This window comes from Cephus cinctus, unplaced genomic scaffold (assembly GCF_000341935.2).
Source record: "Cephus cinctus unplaced genomic scaffold, Ccin1 Ccin1_scaffold0101, whole genome shotgun sequence".
Classification (NCBI taxonomy): domain Eukaryota; kingdom Metazoa; phylum Arthropoda; class Insecta; order Hymenoptera; family Cephidae; genus Cephus; species Cephus cinctus.
Genome location: NW_014332838.1, coordinates 882,365 through 898,748, shown reverse-complemented (window position 1 = coordinate 898,748; position 16,384 = coordinate 882,365). Strand labels below are relative to the sequence as shown.

Genomic DNA, 16,384 nt, shown 5'->3' with positions numbered 1-16,384 from the left:
ACGTAAAACTCCTGTATTACAGTGAACCGGTACAGTAAAGAGAGTTAGGTATATCGTATATTGCAACGTACACGTGTACCAACAAAATATATTCGTATCTACGTATATTCGTACACCCAGAAACAAGAAAGTATATATAGACACACGTATAGCGCCATATACACTGTGCTCGTGCCAGAATGTTGTTTAGTATGCACAGTTATTGTACAGTCCTATCTCGCTAACTCTATTTCCCTCCCCAAATGGTAGGGGATGGGACCGCCAGCAGTAGAGCAACAACACGGAGTCGAGGGAGGCTGAGAGACATAAGAGGACATTCCCGGTTTTTAATAGGAGCCGGAATTCTTTCTGATTCTGGCGCGTAGCCAGCTTACATACGACACAGAGGCACCCTTGCGTGTAACACTCCGCGACAAACTCAAATATACTGATCGTGTTTTACCCGTAAAGGAGATACGGTTAAAGCTCCTCCGGTCCCATCTGCAATCTAGAGTTCCGTAGACGCGAAGACTCTGTCGTCGATTTCTTCTGTGCATTCACTTACTATACATACTGTAGACTGAAATCAGGAACATTTTCTGGCTGGAGTACTTCCTCCTTTTTTTTGTCTGTTTAGGAAAATAAATACTGCTCCGTCAGTATACTGTTGGTAGTTCCACTGTAAACGCGCCTCTATGGGATAGACGCAACGAACCGATAGATCCTGTTTCGATTTAACCAAGCCTAACTGAGAGACTTGGGTACTTACTGGTACCGGTCGTAGAGTTGGCTGAGCTAGTAATTAATACAGCGAGGAAAGATTTTAATGGCGATATCCACACCGAGGAGAGATTAAAGAGGCTTCAGGGAAAACCGACTAGGGTTGTGCGTCCAGCTTCCTAGACGTCTGACACTTACTTAACCGCTTTATTAGGTTAACCATCTTATTGCACGGTCCACCTATGTAATTACATAGCGTTAATTGCCCGAGGCGTCACACGTAATTGGAATTCATTTTGCTGTACGTATCCTAGTACGGAAGGACGTCAAACGCATCCTGTGGGTAGATGGTTGTGCGATGGTTGTACCCGGGTATCTGAATTTGATGTCCAGGAGGCAGCTGGATTTTCTTCGGATTACATTTCTTGTAATTCCTATTCTGGGATTTCTGCGAATTTCTTTTTGCTTCTGTTTTGTATTTATTACAGCCTCCTGTACACGGTTCATAAGAAGCCCATATAATGGCCACGTTATCATTGATCACCCGGTATATTGAGCGTGCATGCAGTGAATTGCCGGAGTCTTCGAGAACTGTTTTGGTTGAGCCAATATCTCCGCCATGCATCATTGCCATCATCTCTCGAGTTCGTATAACAAATGGGGTTGAGGTGTAGAGAGGGGGCCCCCTTGTCTCATGGTGTCTTGTTCCATTTTCGCGCGCACCAATCATCTGCATTGACAGGCCCGTTCCCGGCAAAAACTTGCTTAAATTCTGCTGCCACTGGCTCACTCTGTCTCTCGCTTGCTTTATCCTTTTATCTTTCTTTCTCTCTCGCTCCGTGTCTCTTCTCTCGTACTCTCATCGTCCCTCCTCGCTATCGAAGGATGCAAACGACAGGCGACTGATTTACTCGCGTGTGATTTTTACTCACTCCCGATAGCATCGTCCGGAGGTTTGATGAACATTCTCCCTCGTGCCCTAACTCCCTTATACGCGTATACCGACATTCTGTAGCATCCCTCGTCATAGGGGGGTCGAACCGTGCCAAAAAAGAAATGCGTAGACCTATAAGAAAGTTCTGTATAAATAAATCCTAATGGAACCCAGTGTGCAGCTTACGGCTAGATTAGAGTATTAGGTAGGATTAGGAGAGAGCGTGAGGAGTACACGTGATTCAGGATCTTTATTATGTATTTGAAAAATTGTTGCGTTCCTGCTTCGAGACGAGTATGACTACTGGAATTCTAATTGATGTTTCTAGAGTAACGAGATGTCGATGCAAGCTGTTACAAGGGCAAATTCCCACGGCGAGGTGTAAGACCAGATTCCTGGATTTATCGGTATTACCAAGAGTGACATAGGCATTTCTGAGATTGTAGCCGTTGAGAGACAGTTTCTTCGCTGAAAATTCAATGTTCAAATAGTAGGGACGCCTCCTTGGCTGAGAATAGCGTCGAGGCCGATAATTGTTTGAGGGCAGCGAGTCGGATGGATGGAAAGGGAGAGTGGGTGTAACTGAGGGGGGTAGGCGAGTTGAATTAATAATCGCTAGATCTCGGGTAGATAGCGGCGTCCCTCCGTCGTGCTCGACTCCTCTCTTCATCATTTGAAGTCGAGGGTGGAAGAGTGGGGGGCAATATGGACTTAGAGGAGGGCGAATCCTCTAAGAGCGAGCATTGAGTTGATTTATGGCAGATGGTAGATAGTGGCTGCTTTGCCTTGGCTTGGTCTTGCTCTTGGTCCTGGCCCAAGTACCCACCTTCAGTCCTTCAGGCATGGGTTGCTGGAATACGTCTGAACTCGAGAGATAGGCCCGTGGACATTAAGGGAGGTGGTACTGCCGGTAGACGTGCTGGATAGGAAGAGGGAGGAGATGCCCTCCGTATAATAAGAAAAGGAGTAAAAGGAACAAAGAGATCTCAAAGTGATGGTAGTGTATATGTAGGAGGTGAAGGAGGTGGTTCGTATAGACGGTGCTCGACAACCGATGCCAGGTGAATCCTTAGGGGTCAGTCAGCCCGTGACTTCCTACCTCGATACATTTTCATTAGCACCCTCACTTGCACCCACTCACTTAGTAGTCATGGAGAATGCACCTCGAAGAGACTCCTATCAAAGGAAACGGTCTGCTTGCCTTTCCTCTCTTTCTCGCTGATCCCCAGTCTCTCTCTCTCTCTCTCTCTCTCTCTCTCTCTCTCTCTCTCTCTCTCTCTCTTTTTCTCTCCTTGTCTTGTTACCTCCTTCGCGTCGCCATCGTCGGCAACGACAACCTTTTTCTCATCCCTGCAAGCACCTCCCGTTTCTTCAGCTTCCTGCTGCGGCGAGCGGGAGACCAACCATCGAGATCAAGAAACAGTATCGATATGCATTTAACGTGCGACTATGCGGCTCCCAGTCACCAGTCTCGCATCCAAGAACAAAGAAGAATCCTCCGCTGAATCGCGATAGCTCAGCGATACGCGTGTACGCAACGCGAGCACTCCTTTTTACATCGTCACTTCTCCAAGAATAATACACTCTCGCCACCCGTGAACGCAATCCGACATTGCCACTTTTATAACTAGACACGCCGACGAGAATCCCTCCGACGCTTTGCCAGGATTCCAAACTAACCAATGGAATTCCGACGTCCACTCAAAGATCCTAACCACTCCTCTGTAGTTCTGGACTTTCGACCAGAGTCAACTCGTACCAACCTACTGTTCAGGAATGACAGGGTACCCCGAGCCCCTTCAGGCTTTTCTTTCTTGAAAAACTTCCGAACTCTCTGTACTGAAAGCATTTCAAAGATCAAGAAAGAGAGAGAGAGAGAGAGAGAGAGAGAGAGAGAGAGAGAGAGAGAGAGAGAGACAGCGAATCAAACTACAAAAGTCTTCCTCTAAGTTTACTACAACGAAAAAGTCTTTCTTACGTATCGATAACTTCCAAGCTTGCTGAGGTCTGCACTGAGGTCTACCAGGACAGGAATCAGACCCAAATGGTCTCACACTTTTTGAGGCATTTAAGGACTAAGTATACTTACCTGATGCTCGTTCTGTCTTCGTGTCTGATGCGGCAGTGGGATTTCGGATAGGAGTAAGAGGTGCTGCAAGAGAAGGCTGAGAAAGGGGTATGAGACGGTATGGCAAAGTATGGTATGGTATGGTAGTGATCTCAAGGAGTTGGATGAGTAGAGAGTGCAAAGAAGGTTGGATAGCTGTCAACGGGCTTTGAAAAATGTGCTAAGTCCAGAAAAAGTGGCTCCCGTGCCTGCAAGCGCCGTATACTCTCTACTCCTAACTGGCCTCCCTCCTCATCCCATTACCTTGCAATCCTACTTCTTACCTGCCTGTTAACCGCGATACAGCAAAACGGTACAGGATCAGAGAATGTGGAAGGACAGCCAAGGTTGCGGCATCATTAACATTTACACGTATCTTCCAAGTCTTAACGCAATTTAAAAAAAAATACTTCAACTCACCCGCCAGCTCAGTCCTGTTATAATCATACGGCCTTTACTTAGTTACCGATAATGATAATAAAAGAAAAATTCTTCCAGTAATAAGTACCATATCATTACCTTCGTATACACTTAGTCAAGAAAATACCGCCTGTGGTAGGTTAAATTTCGAATCTTAAACTCTAGTATAAACGATACGATATAGCTACTGGAATCTGTAATAAACGATGATCACTATCGAATAAAGAATAATCATCCAGTAGATATATATGGGTAATAGTAAATTATACAAATGAAACAAATATTCACATGTTTCATGAGTACACCGTAAAGCCTTTGAAAAATAATATAAATCTAATGGCGCATTAAATTACTGTAGGTTAAACGATCGCCTTAGTAATGATCCATATACCGCTATCAAAAAGATCGACTCGATAATCTGCCTACTGTAGCCATTGGTGAGATCGTTAACTTTACCAGCAGGGCAAGACTATGTCCCGAGATTTACGTAGGTTTAAGAAGGATTCGATCGGCTGACAAGTAAAAAGCGATTAACAGGAGAGACCTAACGCGCGTTACGATAATTACGCTCTCGTCCAAGGTGCCATAACCGTTCAACTCGCTGCGGGGTGCCGCCCGCGGAATCACGGTAAATCTGAAACGCTAACTAACCGACTGGTCGGTCGAGTGCCTCTTTTATTGCTACCTTGGTACATGCCATCTCTCGTTCTGGTACCTATATTCTCATCTCCCATGTCCTATCCTGCACGCGTGCCCCCCGATAATTGAGTCGCAGCTTAACACTACCGTGACAAATGAAGTATCGGCCGGCCGATTCGTTTCCCCAGATAGCAGATCTATTCGATATATACGAGTACGGTTTAAGCAACGTATGGTACAAGATACGTAGCTATACATACCTTCGGTGCATTGCTTGCTTACTTACCTATATTATGTGTATATATACCTATATCTGCTTTGCGCGATAGCTATAGGTATACACTTACCTTCCTGCAGATGCAGTATAAGTGCATATGCGTAAGTGCACTCGCGCACGCGCATCCACCCGAGACTATTAAATCGAGCGCTTGTCAACTCGCGAAAACTAACTGCTCGCACCGTGCATCTGCATACTGTCGAGATACGAGTCAGTGATTCTCAATAGGTTCGCCTGGCTCCTTTATAGGCAGCATCTACTGAGATAGCAGAAATCCTGAACGTCTTTTAGATTATCTATGTCCGAATGGCGCAAGGAAGAAAAGTATCCGTGAGTCATGGATAACTCTTGTGTCTTCCTTTCAAGGCTCTGAATAGCGTATGAAAACCATGAGGTTTCCATCGAAGCGATTTGGCGTTTGTGTATGTTAAAAGTCAGCACGCTATAGTGCTGTAAATTGTTGTTGGGTTCGGCGCGTCTAGTAATTGAGGTTAATTAAACGTGAGTGTACTTCGAAGGAAGATAATTAATTCTTAATAACCTTAACGAGCTTTATCCACCGATACGATCTGGCAATCGAAGTCTCAATAGGAGTAAAGTAGGTGATTGGAAACGGTGTTAAAGCCTATCGGAAATTATATCGCTGTAGTTCAAGACCATACGCCGGCCACCAGGTTAACGAGGCATTGAGAAACGCTGAGAAACAATCTCACGCATCCGCTCTAGCCGAGTCTCTACGATCGCAATAACATTTCGATAAAACGTCACTGCAGGCGCGACCGGCTGCGATCGAGACTGAACCCAAGAGCCAGATGATGATCTGGGTATCAAGAAAGATGCGAAGGATCCCGAAGCGCTAAAGGAATACGTGTAGCTCGAAGTAGCAACCGTGAATTAATGGTGATCGTAAAGGGGCCTGGACCGAATCCATAAAACAGTCATAATGATAATATTATTATTGAATATTGCTCGATCGTAAAGTGACTAATTTATAGAAACGTGCGTCGCCAGACCGTAAAATACTGTTAACTGCTGGGAGAACCCTCAAGAACCGCACAACCTGGCGAGTAAGTGTGAGCAAAAGTATTTCAACCCCATTAAGATAGGATCCGATCGACCTATGGCGACTGTAAAATCGTGCTCTATGGATTTCTAGGTCGTTCGGGTATGGACAACATAGGTATCGTATATGGGTATCGACTGTCTAAGAAGGAACTAGGAAATTTTGTACCTTTGTCGAATGGAGCCAAAGGGAATCCTGATGGAGGTCGTAAATTGGAAACGCCCTGAATAGACGCTCTCTAATCGTTATCCTTAATGTCGTGTTTATGGTGGCTTTTCAACGTCGACCGCCGTCGCTTCTACGCGTGTGGTCACCATTTTTCTTGAGAGGGTTCCTACTATCCACTCAACTTGGATAATTAATTTCGTCACGCCGGAAGACTTAAGCCAATCCACACGTGATGATATGGAACTTACAATGCTTAGATACTTTACGTACGCCGTAGGTGTGAATGTACGTTTCTAATGGTAGCGACGTGTATATATGTAGGTATACCCTCTGGCTCACGTGTGCGAATCGTACCTGCTAAATGGAAATGGACATTAGTCTGGGATATTAATGTAATACCGACGATGAATAAAGTTTACCAACCAAAGCGCACGCGAATTTCCGTTTACTACCGTGTGGCAGGTAGAACCATGTAATTATTGTGGTGCGCTAAATGACTGCGTGTAAACAGAGTTTGGCGATAAACACGAGAATCCAGTAAATCGTACAAAGTGTCGGGAACCCGTTTTAACTGTTTATACGTTTACACGTTAAGCTCTACGATTCGCTCTCCCTCCGCGCTTTTTATGGGAGTTTCGACGATCATCTTCACGGGAATGGGAGCGTGGCTTAAAAGCACCACTAATGGCGTCAATGTCGGGATACTCTCTTCCAGGTAGATATCACTATCTGCTCTCAGGAATGTCTTGGGACTTTTAACGCCTGTCCATTGACTCCTTTAAACTTTCTTATTGCAGGGTTTGATGAACGTTACGACGCACCGCCACGAAATTTCCAACGCTCGATAAATGTCCTAAACTCAATTTTTCTATTTCGGTATCGTTTATACTTCTTTATATGGTACCTTTCATATGCTTATAGGAATTTTCACTAATGAGTCAATGCCATTGAACTACATTTGGCTTATCAATATATATATAGGTATTTTATATATGAACGCGTGGGAAGAATTTATTTAAGCTTAATTCGTATCATTTTCGGGTTCATCTTAGTAACTTTGTGACAACAATATGAAATAAAATTTTTGTTATATTTAATCCAAAACAAATTTTCATATTGAACGTTGAATGCGTATTGGAGTATTTTTAAATTTGATTGGCAAAGCGCTCTATGCCATACGAAAATGAACTATAAACTCGATTTAATTATATCACGAGATATTGTATATACGGTGAAATTTCAGTAATTGGTAAGCCAATCCTGGGAAAGTTCTTCAAAGGATTTGCGATAGTACATCGCCTGTCAGAATTTCAATATCGACGGGCTTTGCCGGTCGCTTGTTTAATTCGTCGCGCACGAGTTCGACAACGTGATTCGTAAAGGATCGTAGAATTGTTCCCAGTAGGTCGCCGTTTTCTACGAAAGGCCATCGCCATTGTTAATCCCAGTTACACCTTGGTCGCTCCCGCTACCGCGCTCCTGCACGATAGTAGGGAAATAATACGGGGTGGCACGAGAAAGTAGGTGCATGGAGGAGAATGCATTTCATAATCACAATAAAATAACAGTGCACCAGGAATTGCAGTACGTAAAAGTATAGCTGCATTCTCTGTCGCACGAAGCCTCAAATATTTGAGAATATTTGTGGTAAAGGGCGAAGGATAATCGCTGCTACTTCAAACCGTATTGCCAGTACACGTTTGACATTTAGAGCGGGTTTCATTACCGTAGGCGTGTTATTACGGAATGTTAACTAATCTAAATGAGATATCGTATTAACATGACTATTCGCATGGCTGATTGCAATTTGTGGAGTGTGCTGCATGTACCATAGTAAATCTTTAAGGATGCGAATTTTACGCGTATAGGTATAGCATAATATACGGTTCATGGCTCCTCTGACGCAATCTCGCCTTATTTCAAATCGGCGACGCAGCCCGGTACTTTGGACGGTTTTATGTGACCTCACGGTTTTCAACTATAGTAAATCTTGGCCAGACGGCAAATTGCGCCTAGGGACCAAGTTCAAATTCCCCGCTTGAAGAATCGCGGAAAATTCGACTAACTTGGCACATGGATGCGGAAAGGGCGGAGTCCCGGCTGCGGAGTTTCGCCTAATTTATATCCGGAGTGCCGACGGGCTTCTCCGCGGTCTCTCGCGAGAGTAATGCTAGATTAAACCGATGTAGGATCTTCAGGGATTAAAAGAGGATCTGGAATCGAGATCTAATACGCCTATGTGCTGCCCACGTGTTATTACTTTGCTCGAGTGAAGTTAATCAGAGTTTGCGTAACTGCAGGACAGGCAGGGTTGACTCTTTGTGACATTAGCTGGAAGGTTTCCTTGCGTCATGGTCCACTTACGAGGAACGTAAGAAACTCGAAGGATTAAAGTCCGATAAAAATGAGCAGGGAGTAAGGAACTTTAATGAAGCCAGGATACTCGTTCGATTCAGCGAGATACGTGGAAATCGAGTGGCGCAGTCTTTTTCGTGTTCTTACGGGATATCCTCAGGGTCCGCGGATGAGCGTAAAGCGCTTTTCCAGATTCGTATCGGCGTAAGAAGACTGCCATGAGAAAAAGTCATTGTCGGCTCGTATAAAGGAGCAATTTTATTGGCGGATTGGCCGAGGTCCAGCGGAAAGCAAATAAAATCATGCCAGGAGTCGAGCGAGGCTAGCAAGGGAACGACTTTAAAATGCAATTTAAGCGTCACAAATGAATTCTACCTCGCTACAGTGTAACTCCTTCGTGCTTCACTCAGCTTCTTCCTTCCTCCCTTCCTACCTCTCGCCCTTCCCTGCTCTGACATCTTATTTCTGCCATTTGTTTTTGCCGAATTCTCGCTAGCGGCTGACACCAGTCCACGAATTACTTCCGCGAGTCGAGTGCACCAGTTCAGATTTACTGGTTCTCTACGTCCCAACTGCCCAAGTGTTCAGGCTGCGCGACTTTATTCGATGAAAACTCGCCATCTTCTTGCAGATGTTACGCAAGGTGAACCAACTGGGTAGCCTATGATTTACTGGTAATTTTTCAAGACACCCGGTACGAGAGCTAACACCTGTCACCCGTTATACGTCTCTGTATACACATTCAAAAACAAAGCCATAGAAGGCACTCTAACCTGTATTTCAAAGCTGTACGATATTAGAATGCATTAACCTGACCTGATACATCCAACACAATAGCCAGGCATCAGTAATACGGTCCTACGTGCATTAGTTACTACCATGCTTCTATTCATCCCTTCATCTTCGTATATAATGCCTTAGTCCTTCCATTAGGAATAAACGTACTCCTCCTCTTAGGAATAAACGTAAGTCTCCCTGCTACGTTCCGTTCGCGTGAAATTCGTTGCTCTCCAATTTCCTTCCAATTTCCAGGAAAACCTTTTCACTGAACAGATCCTCGTCCCTTAGAGAAGCAATACATCGACTGTAGGAAGTCAAGCGATCACGCGCTGTACATTTAATACCACCGGCCACCATCCCTATAAGATACTCAATGAAATCCAAAGACTACGTATACACATACATATATCGTATATATCCATGATGACCAAAACTTTGATATAAATAATGCAAGCCAGGATAGCAGGAGAATTCAGAAGGCATAAATCTACGAGGACAAGTAAGGGTAGCCAAACGGCCACTAAAACGGTACACTTCAACGAACGAGCTGCTACTCGAGTTTCGGAGTTAGGCGAATCGAATTAGGCTAGGTATCCTCGAGAGAAGCGGTACGAGCCAGAGGCTCCTAGAGGATGGTCGTCAGCAGGACCGTGTCTACGGGCGATAGGTCCTGGGCTGAGTAAACTGCCTAGAAGCGTTAAGGAGAATCGTCCCTTCCTTCTACGGTCCTTCAAGAAATTGTCTTAACAGACCCTGCTCATTCAGTACCCCACAGACATAATAGACATGACGGCCTTTGTTCGCGTGTCCTTGCCCAGAGATCATCCCTCGACATAAAATTGTTCCATCCCCACCAGACCGAGGCGAATGCGCAATGTTCTCACGACAGTTCACGACGCCGTTCACAACAGTGAATCAAGAAGAGGACGATGACACGGTCTTCGCGTTCCAGCATCATCCCCCGGATACTTTCTTTTTTCTCTACTGTCCCTACAAAGAATATTTTTCACCACGCCGCATGACTTTCGATTCGGCGTTGTAACGCCCGTTGCGGCACCTAGGGGTTTGATGATACTGTGCAAAGATCCTTCTCTATAATCTCGGGCCGGTTGCCTTTGATAAATTCATCTGATGATCGAGAGGCGTTACTAACTAGTACCGACCCTGCTAAGCACGCTCGATGACTTTGGCACGGGTATCCGCCTCTAATTAGACCACCTCTCTTCATCTTGGGATATACATATATTGTAGGACGATAGAGATTGGCAATACGCGCCTCTCCTAACAATCCTTTTATTGCTAACGTCACTTGAGACGCACGTGGGCTCGTTGCGCCATGGATATAAAGAATACGTAATTAATTAACGACGGGATTCTTCGATTTTCTTACGATTCAGCGAAACGAGACGGGCATTTCACTCGGTCACACGGGCGAAATGCCGAGACGGCTCGTGTCTTCGTTTCTTACGTTCCATCCTTTGATGGGATTTGCCATTCTATTTTGCATACCGTGGCACGTCTACTGAGGCTGGGGCTGCGTTTAGAAAATTCAAAGAAACCAAAAGAAAAGAGTGGAACGGAGTATTGTCAACTTGCGAGAGAGCGAGCAATTAGCTTCGTTGGATCTTTCTTTATCTTGATGATTCCCGAGTGGCTCTATCGCTCTCTTGGCTCGCGTCTCACCTCGCCGCGAGGGCTAAATAAAAGACGCGAAGCGTCGCGACGCCGTCTCCGTCCCCGTCCTCAGCCTGGCCAAGAACTCCGCGTGCTCCTAGGAACCGCTGTATAGGAATAGAAACGAAAACCGCGTGGTGTCTACGGCGCTAGGCTATTATTAGCAGCCACGCGGATCTTTGCGATTTTAGCACGCGCCGCGACGCCCCGCGTCGCGGTCACTCGTCTCGCGGGAAAACATGCGTATTATGTGGCGTACGGACGAGCGTACCACTCAGGAATCTGGATCAACGAACTCACGCGGAAGCATATATTTTTTTACTGTATACTTACTAAATCATTCGAAATACGATCGACCCTATATTATCATGTACGCGTACTGTAAATCGGTACAAAAAGTGATGCATTTAAAAAAAAAATATTAATTTACTCAAAGAAAATTCATTACATTTACACACCATTACCATCTCAGATCTCCTCCTTATTAATATATTGTGTACCTTATGTGGAATTCGCAAACGTAGGCGAGCCAACCGTAGAACGTGAATCCCGGAGAATGTACGTAGGTCGGGACTCAAGGACCCATTTCCACAAGAGGCTGGGGTGTGTATCTAGAAAGGATTAAAAAAAATAGACTCGTGCCTTTCGCGTGACTCGATAGTTCTATCGCGTCACTGGATAATCCTTCGATCTCCTCCTGGTAGATACGTGCGTTTTCATGCCGACCGTATGTATACAGAAACGGCTAGAGAAGCGATGGAGGGATAGTGGCGCCAAGGCAATGCGCATAGAGTATGGACCATAGGTAGTATACACTACGTGCGCCACACACGTATAGTATATAGAGACGCATATAGAATGCATATACATACGTATACTGGCTTATAGCTACATTATACCGGCTTAATGAGACTTCGCGATGCCGAGATGAGTATACACAGTGATCGCAAAGTAACGGAACGGATTTCAAAGGTGCCGTGAAATTATCCTTATACTCGGGACACTCAAAGATTTCTACCAGCCGATGTTTATACGTAATCGTAAATAGTATATATTTTCATAGAACAAGAAAAACTAACTTCTCCAACCGCGTACACCGTGGTACCTACCACAAACATCGGAAACAGCTGAGTAAGTAAAAACTTAGTAAATTTAGTATACACGCAAATTATGTTATACCAAGCTCGTAACTTGTTTTTACTGAAAACACGCACACGTCGTACAATTTTCTAATTACGTCGTTATCTTACGCATACCTTCTAAGAGCATTTCGAGTACGATCCCAACCGCGAAGGCAGACTCGTACTCTGATTATACCTGTGCGTCTCGGAGTAACGGTAAGAGAATTAATTGGAAACAACGCGAGAACGATATTTTTATCGCGTGTACAACCCCCTCGGGGAATGATGGCAGACCAACAGGCAGTCATGAAGGCAATGGGGGTCGTGAGGGTTAGGCCTGAAAAGAACCGATCCGTGGGAATTTGGCGTATCGGTAAGTTCGATCGGGCCGGACAGTTAATTATTACCGAATATTACGAGCACCCTGTACATGCACTCACGAATATGCATATACACGACATGCGGTATCGTAGACGCGTGCGTATCGCCGTAAGACCCTTGGCCTTCGCAAGTGATGTAGATCATGCATACGCGCGTGCACTCGTATACTCGTTGCTCGTTCGCTCGGTTGACATTTAAATACATTATCATAACAATGCAGGCGGGTGCATGTTAAGTTAATATCATCATACCTTCCTTGCACTTAATATATGAGAATTACGGTAGGCAAGAGAGACCTTAAGAGAGGCAATGGGAAGTACAAGATGATATGAAGTCGATGGATGAAAATTCAAATTTTTCAAAAAATACTCTTAGTAATATAAATTTAAAAAAAATGCATCAAACCAAATGCACTTTCGTAAGTCCATCTGTATCCAGGTCTACTGTCCAGATATAAAACAAGTACTTTACCGTTTAACATTTTGTACAATTCTCTTCTCGTCGTTCCGTCACGCCTTTCTAAGGTAATTAAAGTCAGCCTCGACTCATTTCCATGGCGTAACTTCTAGAGTTCGGTGAGTGCGCCAAGCGTAGGCACCTACGTGGTTCAGAATTCTCGGAAGGTTGAAGGACACGAGTATATGCATCCCTAGAAGAAGAGGATAGCCATGGAGGTATATATCTCTACGATGAGTAGAGAGACGGACCCATCCTGGTTCCAGGGAGTAGGAGGATGAAAGCGTATAGCAGCGTACAAGGAAGAAACGTTGTAGTCGGGAGGACGTTCGCAGCGGCCTGCGCCACAAAGAGGCCGCAAACGGCTACGGCGAGAGGATTTTTAGTACTTAAATGCTATAGAAATAAGGGATGGGAAATATATTGATATTTATTTACGACTGGTAATAATAATTGATCTCGGGATGCTGCAACTCTATGGACCCCGTGTCTGCGTATGGTCTAACCCTTATGCCGTACAGCAGATGGAGAATGGGAACGGAACAGACTGGCCCTGGGCCTTACGACTTCTTTATTTCGCTCGGCCGTATATCAGACCCAAACGAAAGGGTTAAAGGTGTACACTCCACCAAATAAATCCGCAACCACCTTATTTCGCAATCCACCTCACTTAAAGCTACTCCACCTATATGTGTATTCTGACTTACGGCTCTTCTGGAATTTCACTGACTTATCGAACATTTGTATCGTGTGTACCGAAACTACCGGTGAGTTTTCAAAATATTATCGAGCCGCCACGTATGCGTATCCACCTCGAAGACGAATATGCGTCATTATTATAAAGTTGACGAAGTATCAACGATATTTGAAATATCTGTCAAACATTTTTTTTCTAATATTTCAACGACTCTAATTTTCGATAAATTCGTTTTTCCACGAGAGTGTACCGAGTTTCTGCTTGTTAGTTCCACCGAGGCAGTGAAACGTTAGGCCTTAAACAGCGCCGTTTAATAAATACGTCGATCGTAAACTATTTCGCACGGGATCATTAAATATCAACATATTACAAAGGCATATCCACCTTTTTTTCCTCTCTTTGCCATTTCGTCCCCTGTTCTCTGCCTTCGTAATAAATCCGTTCACCCCAAGAGATTCACGTGTGTTCCATACTATTATTTCGAGGACTACGGTATAGCAACGATATCATGCATGCCGCGATAAAACATTCTACATCACATTGAAATGTGTATACCAATTCGCGTAACGTCAACTACGGCACAATTTTTCTCATATTGCAGTTCGCATATACACGGCCGTATGAAATCGTGTAATCCGACCGAAGCTTTGTATAATAAAAATTACGTACATGACCAAAAATCTGCCAACTATCGTATAGCCCATAGTACTTTTTTTAAATCGTATTAAAAGTCCACATGGCATAAATTCAGACAAATTTTTAACAGGATAAACTTCGCACACTGGATATGATTTAGCACGTATCATGAGTGCACGACCTACCTGCGTAGGTAGGCCTTCGAGGTGAGAGCCAAGTTAAAAAGTTTAAAAGTAGCTCTTTCGCGTTAGAGAGTTATGCATGAAAGATATGTAGTACTTCGGACACTGATAAAGCGTTTCTTCGCTGCCCCGACTCGCATATTCACACGTGTAAATGTGCAATACAACACTGCTTGCCGAAACCCATGGAGCGTATAGCTGCATCCGAGGTGTCGAGGTATACGTACCAGCCCTTGGTCCTTTCTTGGAACCCACCCGATGCACGTTTGTTATTGTAATAAATACCGCATAAGCACACATTAAAAGTTTCTGAGCGTGGTAATAAAAGTATCAATGCCTTCGAGTCTTCAAGCTGGGAGCAAAAGTAGGCAATAAAGACCTGGGCATCTTCTTCTTGACGCACAAATCAAAAAATAATAGCCAGTTAGTGGACCATATGCGAACGTGCGTGAGAGATGTCAGAAATGAATAAGAGGGACTGTTTAACCCCTGATTACATGGATTAGCTAATAAATCGATCCTACGCATATGCCTAAAGGGTTACAGCACACGTGAGGTGTTTGACGCGCGAAATCATCAGAATTCGTTTATCCAACCACACGTGGTTTAACAACACCATATAATTACAAAGAAACAGTGATTGAACTTACCTCGTAGAAGATAGCATAGTGCAAAATTTCGCTTTAAAATTCCTAATAATATCCGTGACTTAATCGCCACGTGTACATAGATGGAGTCATTATTCCCTTGCGGCATCAATTATCGGCAGAAGAATGATTGCGTGTATAATATTCGTACGAAGAAATCAGTGTATATAATGCGTTTGTCTTTCTCTGTTTCAGGTACGTAAGTGATAGCAATCTCTCTCGCCTCCATTGACGACCATAGAAAAAGGTAACGTTCCTCAGAAACTAAGAGTAAAGGAAGTAGGCTGGAGTAAAATATCAAGGTGCTGGCCTACCAATGGTGTGTACCGGTACCGATCCCTGACTAACAACTATGGCGCTCAAGGAGCCAGCGCGTCTAACTCAATCGTTAAGAACGCGAGTAAGAACTCGCGAAGTAAGAGTAAAAAGAGAATATTCTGCAAGCTAACAGGCAGGAGATACGGGCTCGACGCCTTTACGCTTGTTAACTGCTTACCAAGGGAAAAAGGATATTATCCTTGCTCCCCGGCTAATTATTTACCAGACTCGTTTGAGCGAGACGATCCTCTACCACGTGAAAGAGGGATCCATTAAGATGATCTCAGCTTCCCGAAACGTGCAAACGATCGGTCCAGTGCCCCTCGATACTTCACTGCCCGAAAAAAAAATGGCTTCCATGAATAAATTGCACTATACGTATGTATATAGATTCCTCCTATCAATTCTTACGTTAGCAGGTATGGGGGGAACCTTGTAGTTTGTATATAGAGTAAATATAACGATCCTGCATAGGAGGCATCTCGCAAAGTAGCATCAAGGTTACATACAGCATCCAGAAGCACCCACGGTGGATGCAACGGTAAGCAGGAAATGCAGTCGATCGGGAGGTGAAGGAGTAGATATATCTTGGATCGTGGGAGTCCTCGGGAGGATTTATAGTTCGAAGATCTACCGTATAGAAGATCATCGCGAGTAACGTCTCTGCTCGTGCTCGAAGATCGCTTTATCATGCATGCATACATAACGGAAGGCGATTCCTTCCGTGGAAGCGCCACGAATAATACGTATACATATATATATGCATGTATGTATATATACCCGCAGTAAAGTTTTCTTGGCGAAAAGTTACTTGCACTTATATATATGTA

At 44.4% G+C, this 16,384-nt stretch overlaps 1 protein-coding gene across 1 annotated transcript in view; it reads left to right on the top strand.

Moving 5' to 3' along the window:
* The window catches only part of LOC107274753 (ephrin-B1), a 529,858-nt gene that overhangs the window by 312,170 nt on the left and 201,304 nt on the right, over positions 1-16,384 (top strand). The gene's annotated exons all lie outside the window — the stretch shown is intronic.